The sequence below is a fragment of the Canis aureus genome, chromosome 20 (assembly GCF_053574225.1).
Source record: "Canis aureus isolate CA01 chromosome 20, VMU_Caureus_v.1.0, whole genome shotgun sequence".
NCBI lineage: Eukaryota > Metazoa > Chordata > Mammalia > Carnivora > Canidae > Canis > Canis aureus.
The window spans coordinates 34,697,434-34,710,525 of record NC_135630.1 but is presented as its reverse complement, the minus strand read 5'-3'; the positions used below and the strand labels follow the sequence as shown (position 1 = coordinate 34,710,525).

Sequence of the window (13,092 nt, the reverse complement as noted above, 5' to 3'; positions counted from 1 at the left end):
CCTAGGCGCCCCTAAACTAGGGACATTGCCCCTCTATCTTGGTTGGTCCTGCCGATTTCTCAGTGCGGTTATGGGATTTGCTAATACATGTGCAAGGACTTCTTCATCTGCAACGTGTTCTACTGGGTTAAGCCAATAATATAAATAGCAAAATAATTTCAAAGTGTTATAGTAATAACATATAATGATTATTATACTATTATGAGGGTTTTTTTTTTTTTTAAGTCTTTGAAGCTCATAAAATCAAGGTTAAGAGATGCCTTTGAGAGAGAGTCTAAAGCAAATCTTCATAGCTAAGCTGTGGGAGCATGAAGCAGGAACATGAAGTGTCCCTATAGCAGGTCTGGGGGCCTGTAGGCCTTTCTGGGGTTGTGTGCTCCCAACATTGCCTTGTCTCCTGTACTCCCACGAGGAAGCAGAATGGCCTAAGTGTTGGGCTTGATTTCAATGTTGTCTGGTGATTGGAGCACAGAATTATCTCATATTGAAAACAAGCTCAGTTCATGTGGAGTGCAGGGGCGCCTTTCTTACATGAGACGGTGTCCTCACCATCTGGCTTTTCTCCAAGGACCAGGGCCTTTGGGGAGTTCTGAAGGGAGGAAGTGGACTGTCTGTTACTTAGGAACAATGGGCAGAGGACATCACTTGTGGTGGTGGCGCTCAGTCCACGCTGCTCTTCACAACCCATGTACTTTCCAGCAGTGATGACCTCCCCCACGAGAACATGCCCCTGGTGAAGGACCTCCTGCACTCATCTCCAGAAGAGAAGAGGAAGCATAAGAAGAAACACCTGGTGCAGACCCCCAACTCCTACTTCATGGACATGAAGTGCCCGGGATGCTACAAAATCACCACTGCCTTCATCCATGCACAAACAGTAGTTCTGTGTGTCGGCTGCTCCACTGTCCTGTGCCAGCCCATAGGAGATGCAAGGCTTACAGAAGGATGCTCCTTCAGATGGAAATAGCACTAAAAGCACTCTGAAACAAAATGTGTGGGATGCTATCCCAATAAACAGATTTTGGATACAAAAAAAAGGGGGGCATCTGGGTGGCTGAGTGATTGTCTACCTTTGGCTCAGGTCATGGTCTTAGGGTCCTGGGATCGTGTCTTGCATCGGGCTCCCCACAGGAAGCCTGCTTCTCCTTTTGCCTATGTTTCTGCCTTTTCTCCGTCTCTCATGAGTAAATAAATAAAATCTTTTTTTTTTTTTTTTTTTTTTTAAAGAAAAAGTAAAGTCTTGGAGGTCTTCCTGGGTGGCAGACCTTTGTTCTATGCCCTGGACCTATTGCAGCTTGCTTGATCCTCACAGAAACCCAGGATAGCAGGCACTATTTTATTTCCATTTTACAGTTAGGGAAACAAAGGCATAGCAAGGTAAAGTAACTTACCAAAGTCCTATAAATCATGAGTGGAAGTGACCCTGGGTTTTAAATGCAGAGCCTGCCCCTGAAAACCACAGCACTATGGTGTCTCTCAGTGTGCTTCCATTTTAATCTCTTGTTTTTTGAGAAATGTGTCTTTTTCCTGCATGACTCCCAGTTTTTTTTTTTTTTTTTTTTTTTTTTTTTTTGGACTTGGGCTTCACTACTAATGGGGGACCATGGTTAATGAAAGATTCATCTATCTATCTATCTATCTATCATCTATCCATCCATCCATCTCTATACCTACCTATCTATCCGTTTAGTAATCATTTATTGAGAGAATATTGAGTGGGCAGACTTAAAAGGAAAACCTTCTCCACTGTGGGATCAGAGATGTCTGTATTTATAGCCAAACTTCCATGTGTGATCTTGAATAAACCAGTCTCCATGAACCATAGTTTCCTAATATGTAAAATGGTGATTATAATACTTATTTTCATTATAGGAGTGGTATGGAATTAGAAATAATACTCAACATACTCAACATATCTAGCACAGAGTAAATGCTTGATAAATGTTCATTCTGCCTGGAGAAAAAAAGTATATAGCTTATTCTCTGCTTTCCCTATTTACATTTGACTGTAGCGTGCTATGTGCTACCTCTACCAAAGCATAATAAACCTGGGCCACCTAACTGTCTTGATTGAAATTACAGTTGTCCATGTAGCTCTGATGACCGTGAACACGGAATGGCAGCACGGGAACATCCTTGAGCTCTGCTGCACCTGGGAGAAAGTGTCTCATATTGGGAGTGTATTGGCTGGGCTACGATGCAGTAACAAACAACCCCATATCTCAGTGCTTAAGCTTAACATAATGAACTTTTATTTATCTCTCACTCTACATGTGTGTTGTGTCCATGAGAAGGCCCTGCTCCCCACAGCTTCTCATGGGTCCAGGATGATGGAGGCTGCATCACCTTTGAGCTGCACCATCTGAGACTCATGGGCTTCCTGGCAGCTGTTGTAGGGGAAGAGAATGCTAAAGAATCTGTACTAGGAGTTAAAGCTTCAGGCTGGAAGAGGATACATCACTTCAGCTCACAGCCTGCTGGTCTGTCATGATACTGCCCAACAGCACAGGGCAGGGGAAATTGTTCCCCTCCACATGTTGGAGGGAGAGGAGAGGTAGATGTGGATAGTCACTCTGAGACCCTCCTCAGGTAGGATCTTGTTTTTGTTTGGTTGGTCATTTCTTTGCACCTTGGATCCAAATCAGAAAGGTATGCCTTTCTGCTAAGACATGTAAAACTTCCTTCCTTTTTCATTGTAGATAGGCAGGAGGTCCCAGATAGGGGTAGGACAAGGAGCACTCAATTCCAACCACAAACCTTTGGTTTGTCTCTGGGTTCAGATGTTGAGAGGGGGTTGAGCCCAGGGAGAGGCACTACCCTACCCCACAGAGTGAGACTTTATCTGGACTTTTCCAACTTGTTCAAATATAAGAATGTCACTTTGTATAATGAGAACAGATGAGAGATCAGGGTTTTAGAGGTTAAAACACCTGGAGTGTCCAGTCCCAGTGCTGAGATGAACTTGACATCTGACAGGCTTTTGTAGATGTGAACATTGTCATTAGCATCAACTTCAGAAGTAAAGAATGCTCAGATGGTCAACATTTTCTCTGCTAACTCATCAAAACTGTATCATTCATATACTAATTAGTAATTTTGAAGACCTCGGAGGATGTAATTTTGTTCAGGGGTTTTCCTCTTCTGGGGCCCAAATGCATAGTGTTGTGATGGGAGAAGATGGATATGGGGTCCCTGAGCTATCACTCATTAGCTGTTTGGCTTCAGGCTTACTTCTTCAGCCTCAGTTTCCTTAACAATAAAATGGGGACAATGATAACTCCGGTCATGCAGGGCGGTCATGACCATCAAATGAAATACGACCATCAGATGAAAAAGCTTGGTGCTACACTCAGTCATGGCTGCTTAAATACCAAGCATTATTTTGTGTTTCCTACATTTACTTGTTGCTGGTTAGATGAGGGCATCAGCATATGCTTCCGTACAACCTGTCACTAATGCTGGGGTTTGGATCACAAAGTAACGCTCTTTCTGCTCATCTGCTTACTCTGTACTAGTGAGACCCAACATCCCGAGCTGGTTCTCATCTAATAACTCCTCTCTTGTCCCCAGAAAAGCTTGATGGTTTATCCTGCCACTGTTAGCAGGACCCCTCAAGCCACCTGTCTTCCACCCCTATCATCAGTGAAGGGATTGTTGAGCCCTGTTTCTGGGGGGTGGTAGTGGGGAAAACGTACTGGAACATGATAGTTCCGCCCACAGAGGAAGTGACGCTGGGGAACAAAAGCCAGAAAAGAGACACGACAGGGGACAGAAAATAAGCCTCCCTCAGTAAGTGGCTTTATTCTGGAATGATCTTAGTGCATTTAAGAAATAGATTGAATGGGATGCCTGGGTGGCTCAGCGGTTGAACATCTGCCTTTAGCTCAGGGCGTGATCCTGGGGTCCTAGGATCGAGTCCCACATCGGGCTCCCTGCATGGAGCCTGCTTCTCTCTCTGCCTGTGTCTCTGCCTCGTGTGTGTGTGTGTGTGTGTGTGTGTGTGTGTGTCTTAATAAATAAATAAAATCTTTAAAAAAAGAAATGGATTGAATGGCAGAAACAGAGCAGTGCTTTGCTGGTCACTAAGTTCTGTGATAACACAGGTGTGTGTCTGAAGACCTTACACGTGCATATATGACAACTTTTTCTAGTTAATTAGAAACAGAGTTTTACTGCCAGCATGTCCCACCTCCCATCGATCCCTGGGGTGGACAACTGCTTGACGGACGTATATTTTCCAGTTTTGATGGCATTTGTAATCAGGGTAGGAAGGACCTTGATAAGTCACTGCATTGGCAGCTTCTGCCGCAGGCTGTCCCTTGTGGGGACACATATATGCCACATTGCAGTGATGATGCCAGTCTTTCCACTGATTCTTCTAGTCAACGACAATATGTTGAGTAATAATTAAAAATAAATAGTTAATATTTATTAAGTTTTTGCCTACATGCTAAGTGTCTCACATCTCAAAGAATAGCTGCTTTGGTCTTAGTGGATGAATAGCTCTTGAATTTGGCGTCTGAGTACAAGAGCAAATATCAGGAGGAGAAGCCGCACAATTGTTCATTAGTGGATGGGGCATGACGTTTCATACAAGGATGAGGGGAGGAGTGGAGTGGGGAAAGATGAGGCTGGAGAGGGGGGCTGAGCCAGGTCCTCCAAAATCTTACAAGTCAGTTAAAGGGTTTAGGCTTTATGCTGAAGGCAGTAGGGGTCCACAGAAGGGTGTTCAATATAAAAAGACAGACAGGCATTATATTTCAGAAATGTGACTTTGGCTGCAGTAAGAAATGTGGATTGAATAGGGGAAGCTGAGAGTCAGGGAGACCAAAGAAGGAGGTGACTCAGTGATCTGGGCAGACGACAGGTAGTGGAGGTCTGGACTCGAACCGTGGTGACGGAGACAGAGGGGAGTGGACACCTGTGTAGGAAAGAAGGGGATGCAGCACACAGGTTCCAGAGATGGATGGCTATGACAGGGGCAGGGGGCAGAGGATCCCACCCGCATTCCTGGACACTTGGGTTACTGGATGGACGGTGGTGGCATCATCACGAACGCAACTTTATTTTTTATCTCTAACTATTATTTTAAGTCTGCTGAGTAGGGTGAAAACTCGTATGGGTCTCAGAGATTTTGAGGTCTCTTAGGTGACACCAGGTCCTTAGTCACTTTAAGCCAGCCTCAGTGAACAAGCAGAGAATCCAGTCCAATATATCAATGTGCACCCCAATCCTCATTTAAGTGAGGGGTCCCCACCTCCTTCCCACTGAGGCCCCTGTGGGTGGGACACTCACTCGCTGGGAAGGGGGTGTGTCAGCCACTCTGTTCTCATCCTCACCCACTTCCCAGCAGCTGAGTCTGATCCCACCAGCCTGGAAGCAGGGGAAAGGAGGGAGACAGGGATGGGGAAGGCTTTACTCAACTAACGCTACAGTAAGCTAGCCCTGCCCTCTCTTGGCCTGGCAGGTGCTCACGGGGCTCTCCTGGGCACTTTTATGGATTCTCTGCTGACTCCCTACTGGGCCCTCTTTCATGGGAAATGCTCCTCTTTCCAGAGGATGGCCCATTCACTCCTTAGCTTCTGCTTCTGCCCATTAGCTCTTCTATGTCTCCAGGCTGAGGGCCCCACCCTGGCAGGATCAAAATAGGGCAACCCTGAGTCAACATTTCTATCACGGGTTCATCTCCAGCCTTCAGGCTTGCCTTGCTTTCATCTGCTTTTTGATCTGCACTTACTTCCCAGAGAGAGGACTGATTCTGCTGTCACAGTTTGGTTTTCTCGAGCAGGAGTCAGGGTGACTTTGCCGTGTTCCCCGTCTGTGGGAAGTGCATATCAAAGCCTCTCCCCAGCTGGGGTCCGTGGGTGGCACCTCTCCACTCACCCCCGGAGGGGGGTGGCGGTGGTTGATACCCCCAACTCTCAGTGACCATCTCTAAAGGAATCTTTCTTCAAAAAAATAAATTTCTTTATTTTTTTAATTGAAAAATAGTTGACACACAATGCTACTTAGTTTCAGGTATACAATCTAGTGTTTAGATAAGTCTATGCATTATGCTGCGCTCACTACCAATGTAGCTGCCATCTGTCACCGTACAGTTATATTAGAAATGTCATTGACTGTATTCCCTATGCTGTGCCTTTAACTCCTATGACTTATTCATTCCATCGCTAGAAGCCTATCTCCGACTCTCCTTCACCCATTTGCCCACCTCCCACCCCTTTGGCAACCATCAATTTGTTTATTCATTTGCTTTGATTTTTAGGTTCCACATACCAGTGAAATCATATGGCATATTCCTTTCTCTGTCTGATTTATTTCACTTAGCATGATACCCTCTAGATCCATCCATCTTGTTGCAGATGGCAAGATGTTATACTTTTTTTGTGGCCGAGTAATATTCTATTGTGTTTGTGCGTGTGTATGAGTGCATGTACATATATGTGTATATATGTACATTTACACATATACGTATATATATACACCTACCACATCTTCTTTACCCATTCATCTGTCAGTGGCCACTTGGGCTACTTCCAAAATTTGGCTATTATAGGTAATGCTGCAATAAACATAGGGGTACATATATCTTTTTTTTTAAGATTTTAAAAAATTTATTTATGAGAGGCACAGAGAGACAGAGACAGAGACATGGGCAGAGGGAGAGGCAGGCTTCCTGTGGGGAACCTGATCATGCCCTGAGCCAAAGGCAGATGCTCAACCACTGAGCCATCCAGATGTCCCATGGGAGTGCCTATATCTTATTGATATATGTATTCAGTATTCTTATTTTCTTTGAGTAAATAACCAGGAGTGGGATTACTGGATGATATAGTATTTCTATAAAAATAAATTTCTTTTTTAAAAATAAATTTCTTAATATTTATTCTATTTTTAAATATCTTTATGGACAATCTCTTATTTAGCTCATTCTCATCATGTTTGAAATGTCACACTGTTGCCTGTATTATTATGCCTGATTTTGGGGTCTGGCATCTATTGCATGTTACAATCTCCTTCGAAACCCCTACTTTAATAGCCTATTGTGGTATACTTTCAAACTTTTCCACCTTCTCTGTTTGAGCCTTATAGTTGTACTGTGAAGTGGGTAGAGAAAGCATTCTTGTCTATATTTTAGTTCAGTAGCTGGAGAAACAAGGACATTAAATGGTTGAACATGGTTAGTCTGGATTACTTGACTAAAAGCTTATGGAAATGGCTGAGGCAGGAGGGGCAGGCTCAGCAGCCTTGGCTGCCTATGCCTGAAGTCAACATTCTTGGGTAGGACAGAGCCTCAGTGGCATGGATGTCACCCAAGCTGGGGTTGCCTGAGAAATACACTTGGGCCAAGAACTCATCCAGGGCCCTGACCTGTGTCCTTAGACAGGAAGAAGCCATGTAGAGCATCAAGCTGAACTGTGTTAGACTCCTGTGACCTGGGCCAAGTCCCTTAACCTCTCTGGGCTCAGTTTCTTTATCTGTTAATTTGAAGTAATAATATCCTCTCCACAACATTGTCACAAGGACTAGAGGAGATAACATCTATGAAATTCTGGCATGCCTCTTGCTGTAGGTAGATGATAAATGGTAGACAGTGTCCTTAATCTTAGGTCATGGTTATTGAGAAGACTTAATGGCCCTCTATGAAACTGGGGTCAGAAGAATAGAAGGATGAGTGGAATCCTCGCTCAGAAGTAGAAGTAGAAGCAGAAGTCCCAAGTGTTCATCTCTCTTGGTGATTTTTATAATGTTTTTTTCTTAGTATTGAGGAAATTTTCAGGCTGGTCTCCGTGGGCTGGGGAATGGCAACCCCAGTGGGTGGAGAGTGAAGGCCGTGCTGTCTTCTCTATTCTAATTCTAGCAAATAAGGGGAGAAAGTAGGCTGTGTTTCTAGGTCCAAAGGAAGAGAAGGCAGGAGTGCTCAGGATGCTCACCTTGAGAAGAGGGGAGGCCTGCAGGCCCAGGAGTCAGAAGACTGTGAGCGGGGTGGTACTGCCCAGAAGGCAGGGGCTCACAGCAAAGACTCAAGGGCCAATCTGAACATACTAGGGCACTTGAACCACCGATTTACTCTGCTTGAGTTGCATCTCAAAGGATGGAACATCCATCTATAAGAAATCTGTCTATAGGTACTGCCTCTGTTACCTTCAGGCCTTATAATGCTACCTGATTGAATTCATACATACTTTAAAATGAAATACAGTGTGAAATACAGCAACCATGGAGACAGTAACAAGGTCAGTAGTTGCCAGTGTTTTTTTTGTTTTGTTTTGTTTTGTTTTGTTTTGTTTTGTTTTGTCAGGGGAAGAGTAGATAGGGAGATGGTGAGATGGAGCACGGAGGGTTTTGAGGGCAGTGAAAATAGTCTGCAGACACCATAAAGATGGATATGTGTTATTACACATCTGTCCAAAGCCAGAGGATGGAGAGCACCAAGAGTAAACCCTAATGTAAACTATGGGCTTTGAGTGACAATGATGTATCCATGCAGGCTCATCAGTTGTAGCAAATGTACCAACAGGCAGGGGATGTTGATAATGGGGGAGCCTATGTCTATGTAGGGGCAAGAGGACTATGGGAAACCTCTGTACCCCCCTCTCAGTTTTGCTGTGAACCAGTCTAAAAAAAGAAAGTCTCCATAAAGAACAAGAACATATTGTGTGTTTAGCTACACTATCGTTCTTGTTCATCACGACATGAGTAATGTTTCTGCAGAGCATGGAGTTCCTGCTCCATCAAAGCCCAGGAATCCCACTGCTGCTAGGTTTATCTTAATTGGTGGGAACAGGGTCTCATCCAGGCACAGGATTTGTGCGCTTGTGTGTGCATGTGCATTTAGGATGAGACAACAGGTGGGAAGAGGTGAAGAAGACAAAATGTGATAATCACTTATCTTAGTTGTAAGTCTTTTGGCTTATACTTCCTCTTCTAAAATGATGTTTCTCTGAAGCATAAGTGATAGCACAATCCTTAGTAGTGGGAAAATGTCATCAGAGCATTTTTCCCAAAGTTTGCTGAGATGGTTACTACGAAGGTATTAGGTACCATGTATAGATGTACTTCCTGTATAAGGAAGTTTATTTCTCTGTGCCTAGAGTGTGGATGAGGGCTCATCTTACAGCGGCCTTTATCCTGAAAAGTATGTAAAGGCTCCATTTGTAGTACATAGTAGACCTGCTAAAATGGACTGATTGGTTGATTGATGGTTTCTATGATTTGGGGTCTCAAACTTGAGCATGCCTCAGAGTCACCTGGAGAGCTTGTTCAAACACAGACTGCTGGACCCCATGCCTGGGGTATCTGATTCAGTACACCAGATAATTTCCCAGGTGACTGATGCTGCTGGTTGGAGGACCATGGTTTGAGGACCTGAGGACCACCAGGCCTATAAGCAATTATAGTAGAATTCGATGTCATCTCTTTTAGGCACCAAAACAAACTCATTGTATACTGTTAGGGGATTAGAGTGTTCCATGGTTAAAAGGAAAATTACACACGGCTTTTTAACCTGGGCTGCTCCCAGGAATCCAAAAGCAAAGCTCAGGTCAACCTTAGAGTATAGAGCAAGCTCTAAGCTTGAGGCAAGGTGTGGTTGCCACACCCTGACGTGAATCCAACCTCTGATAACTAGTGAATAGCAAAGTAGGATTTGAATGTGGGCAGAGACTGAATTTAAGCACTGGGTGGTGTTGTCTGACAGTGAGTTCACGTTCCCCAGGAGCCATACCCAAGTCCTGAGACAGAGCTGGCAAAACAAAGGCAGGATTCCCACCTCAGCCTCCTCATTCACTTCTGAGTTGTCTTTCTTGTGCTCCTCCTTGTTGCCATGTGTGGGCACACCTGGGCTTGCCTTGTAGACATGCTCCTCATGCCACTCAGGTCATCTGTTGGGCCTTATAGTGAGGAGAAGGCCGGCCCGTCCCTTCCTTTAGACTCCATTTGCTTGCCACTGGCTGGCTGGAGAAGTCTCAGAAAGCCATGTTTTCACTGTTACTTTTCTTTTCTTTTTAAAAGATTTATTTATTCATGAGAGACACAGAAAGAGAGGCAGAGACACAGGGAGAGGGAGAAGCAGGCTCCCTGTGGGAAGCCCGATGTGGGACTTGATCCCAGGACCCCGGGATCACGCCAAGGCAGCTGCCCAACCGCTGACCCACCCAGGTGCCCCTCACTGTTACTTTTCTAATGAAGAAGAGCAAACTGGAATGAGGATAGAGCAGGTGGAAAGTCTTTTCCAGAACCTCACTATGTAGGAAGAGGAGGTATAAATGGCCTTCTTTGTGGACCAAGGTTAAAAGATGAAGTGCACAGAGAAAATTTCCTCCCTCTCTGGTGATAATGTGATATTGATGATTAGGTCTCCACAACACATTTACCTGCTCTTACTACAGTATCTTTCAGATAAAAACACCAGAAACTAGGTGTGGGATAAATGAGATATTTAAAATGTCTTTACATCTGTTACATCATGGGATCCTCATAACAACACATCATGGCTGATGTGTTGGGAAGATATGATGAAGCTTTTTCCCTGTGCAACTCATAAATGAACCTGGGCGGGAAGGAAGAGGAGAAGTAGCCATCTACTACAGGAGTCATTGTGCTACTACTCACGGATTTTTAATCCTCAGGACGTCACTACATGGATATTGCTGATCTCATTTGATAGGTGATGACATGGAGTCTTGAAGAGGGTTGATTGACTAGCTTATAGCCACACAGCCAGTAAGTGATGGGGTCAGAATTTAAACCCAGCCCCAGGGCCATAGAGCTGGAATTGCTGCCGAGGCAGAGTGGTGCCCTTTAGGACAGCAGTAATGAGGATGAAGTCTTCAAATGGTGGTGACAATTTCATCCTTGGAATAACTGAGCCGCTTTCTCAGGTCTCCCTCTTTGAGTGGGATAGCCCTTTATTCTGACACATGATTTCTGGTCAAGTGTCTCAAAAAGTCTTTCACAAGATTTTGCATTTCATCTTCCATGTTCACTCAAATCTCTGTGGTGAAGGGACACATAAAGCAAATGTTTGATTTGCTTCAAGATTGCCAAGCTGGCTAGTGGAGGGACTTTGATTCGGCCTCCCTGGCTCCAGGCCAGGCATTCTCTGTGCCCAGTGATACTAGGAGAAGGGCTCAGGTCATCTGTTTCTCCTTTTCCACATTCCTAAATTGGGGACGGGATAAAGTGTATGGATGCAGTGATGATATTTTCATGTTGTTTCTGATAAAGGTCAAACAGGCAAGGCTGCTCTGGCCATATCTGGCATCTCCGGTGAGTTATTTATGCCTATGTGTATACAGCACACGCACCATTAACACACGCACAGCCGCGATCTACGCATCCGAAGGTTGGTTATGACCACAGCCTCTCTATTATTTTTACAAAAAGCACCAGGAAATATGGTGTTTTTCTCAGAACGCCGATATTAAAGTTGATATAAGGTTTGGCGGTGTGTAAGCTTTGACATTACATAAATATATATGGGCATTGTAAAAGTTAACAACCGTTTTATTTATAATTATATTGCAGATTGATATTTTTATATCCGCATTGTCAATGGTAACCTTTCCGCCTTCACTTCAGTCTTGGCCTCGAATGTTTATACTAGATTTTTATGTCTGGTTTTCCTTCTATGACATCAGGGTACACACGGGCTCTCCCGAGTCACAGTGGTCTCGGTGTCACTCATCCATGTCTCCAGGGGAAAAAAATTCTTTTCCCACTGGATTCATAATTCTTGGAATCCTGGTGTACCGTTGGGTATCTGTGTATCGGCGTGTTAGTACGAGCTGTACTTTCCCGTTCTCCGCATCTTGTAGTAAGAATACTTCTGGATTGCCACATCTGTCTCGCAGGATAGAAAGGTGACATCTGGTTGAAATTTGAGCCCCCAGATTAAGAAATGCCAGTTCTCTGACTTCTTCCAGGTTTACAAGAATGTAGACTCACACTCTCCTCCTCGCATATGAACGAGGAAGATTATAGCACATCTTTATCCCCTGCTTAGCTCTGCTCAGAGGGAAAAAAAATACCCGGTCTTAATTATTTGTTCTTTTCTACAGAAGATTCCCTATTGGACAGGGAGCTAGTACTTTCAACTGGTGGAAAACCACCTTGGAAAGGGGAAAGGAAAAAGCGCTATCTACGTAATATGCAGAACTACTGACACTAGAATAGGTGTGGATTCTGTGCCAGGCTCTACTGCTTATTACCTACATGACCTCCCTGAGACTCAGTTTCCCTGTCAGTCGAAGATGGCATCGAAAGGTCCCCTATTGTCTACCTTGTGGGATAATGTACGCAAAGGTTTGGGACAATTGCGATGCATGATTTTTTCCCTCATGATTTCCCTGGCTAAATTTAATTACTTGTTCACTCACCCAACACATTTTAATCTAATTACTAAACAAAGACTTCGAGCTTTGTCTGAAGGATGTAGCCAGATGTGAGCACGAGGTCCACCCCTGCTGGTGGACATGGGTTTGTTGTGTCCGGTACGTGCACTTAATCTGCCTGCCACACCTAGGACTAGTGAGAGGTTTTCTGTTAGACAGGTGCGACTTTTGCAAAGAGTCATTTCACCATCTCCTGGCTTGGATAGGAAAAATGATCCTGGGAAGAGGGTCCATGTCAGAGCATCCTCTCTGTTCCATCAGGCATTTTGCACACAATTAATTCAGTTACTCCTAAATATTTCATGATTTTTCTCCATCTGCTAGATAATCATTAGGGGCTAGAAATACAACAGAAGGGAGGACAAAGTCCTGTCCTAAGGAGCTTGCAGGGTGGTGTCATCTCCAAATATACCCTCCAGGAAAGCACTGATATCCCTTCTTTACCTATCAGGAAAATGGGGTTTGGATTTGCAAAGGGCCTTGCCTAGCCTCACACTGACATCACTTGCGTGGGAGAGCCAGACTCTGTCCCCAGAGTCCCTGCACTTTCCCCTATATTCTGCTCCTCCCTGAAGTGTGCTGGGTTTGCATGGAGGAGTCAAAAAGTTGGTGATGACAATCCAGGTGACAACCAGACCAACAAACAATGTGCTAGGTACTTCTGAGCCCAGAGTGGAAACACCAGGAGAGTGACCCA

The 13,092-nt window shown here is 44.5% G+C and overlaps 1 pseudogene; it reads left to right on the top strand.

Annotated features, from left to right (window-relative positions):
* Nucleotides 1–724: 724 nt before the first annotated feature.
* Nucleotides 725–971, top strand: LOC144291943 (small ribosomal subunit protein eS27 pseudogene; annotated as a pseudogene).
* The last annotated feature ends 12,121 nt before the right edge of the window (nt 972–13,092 follow it).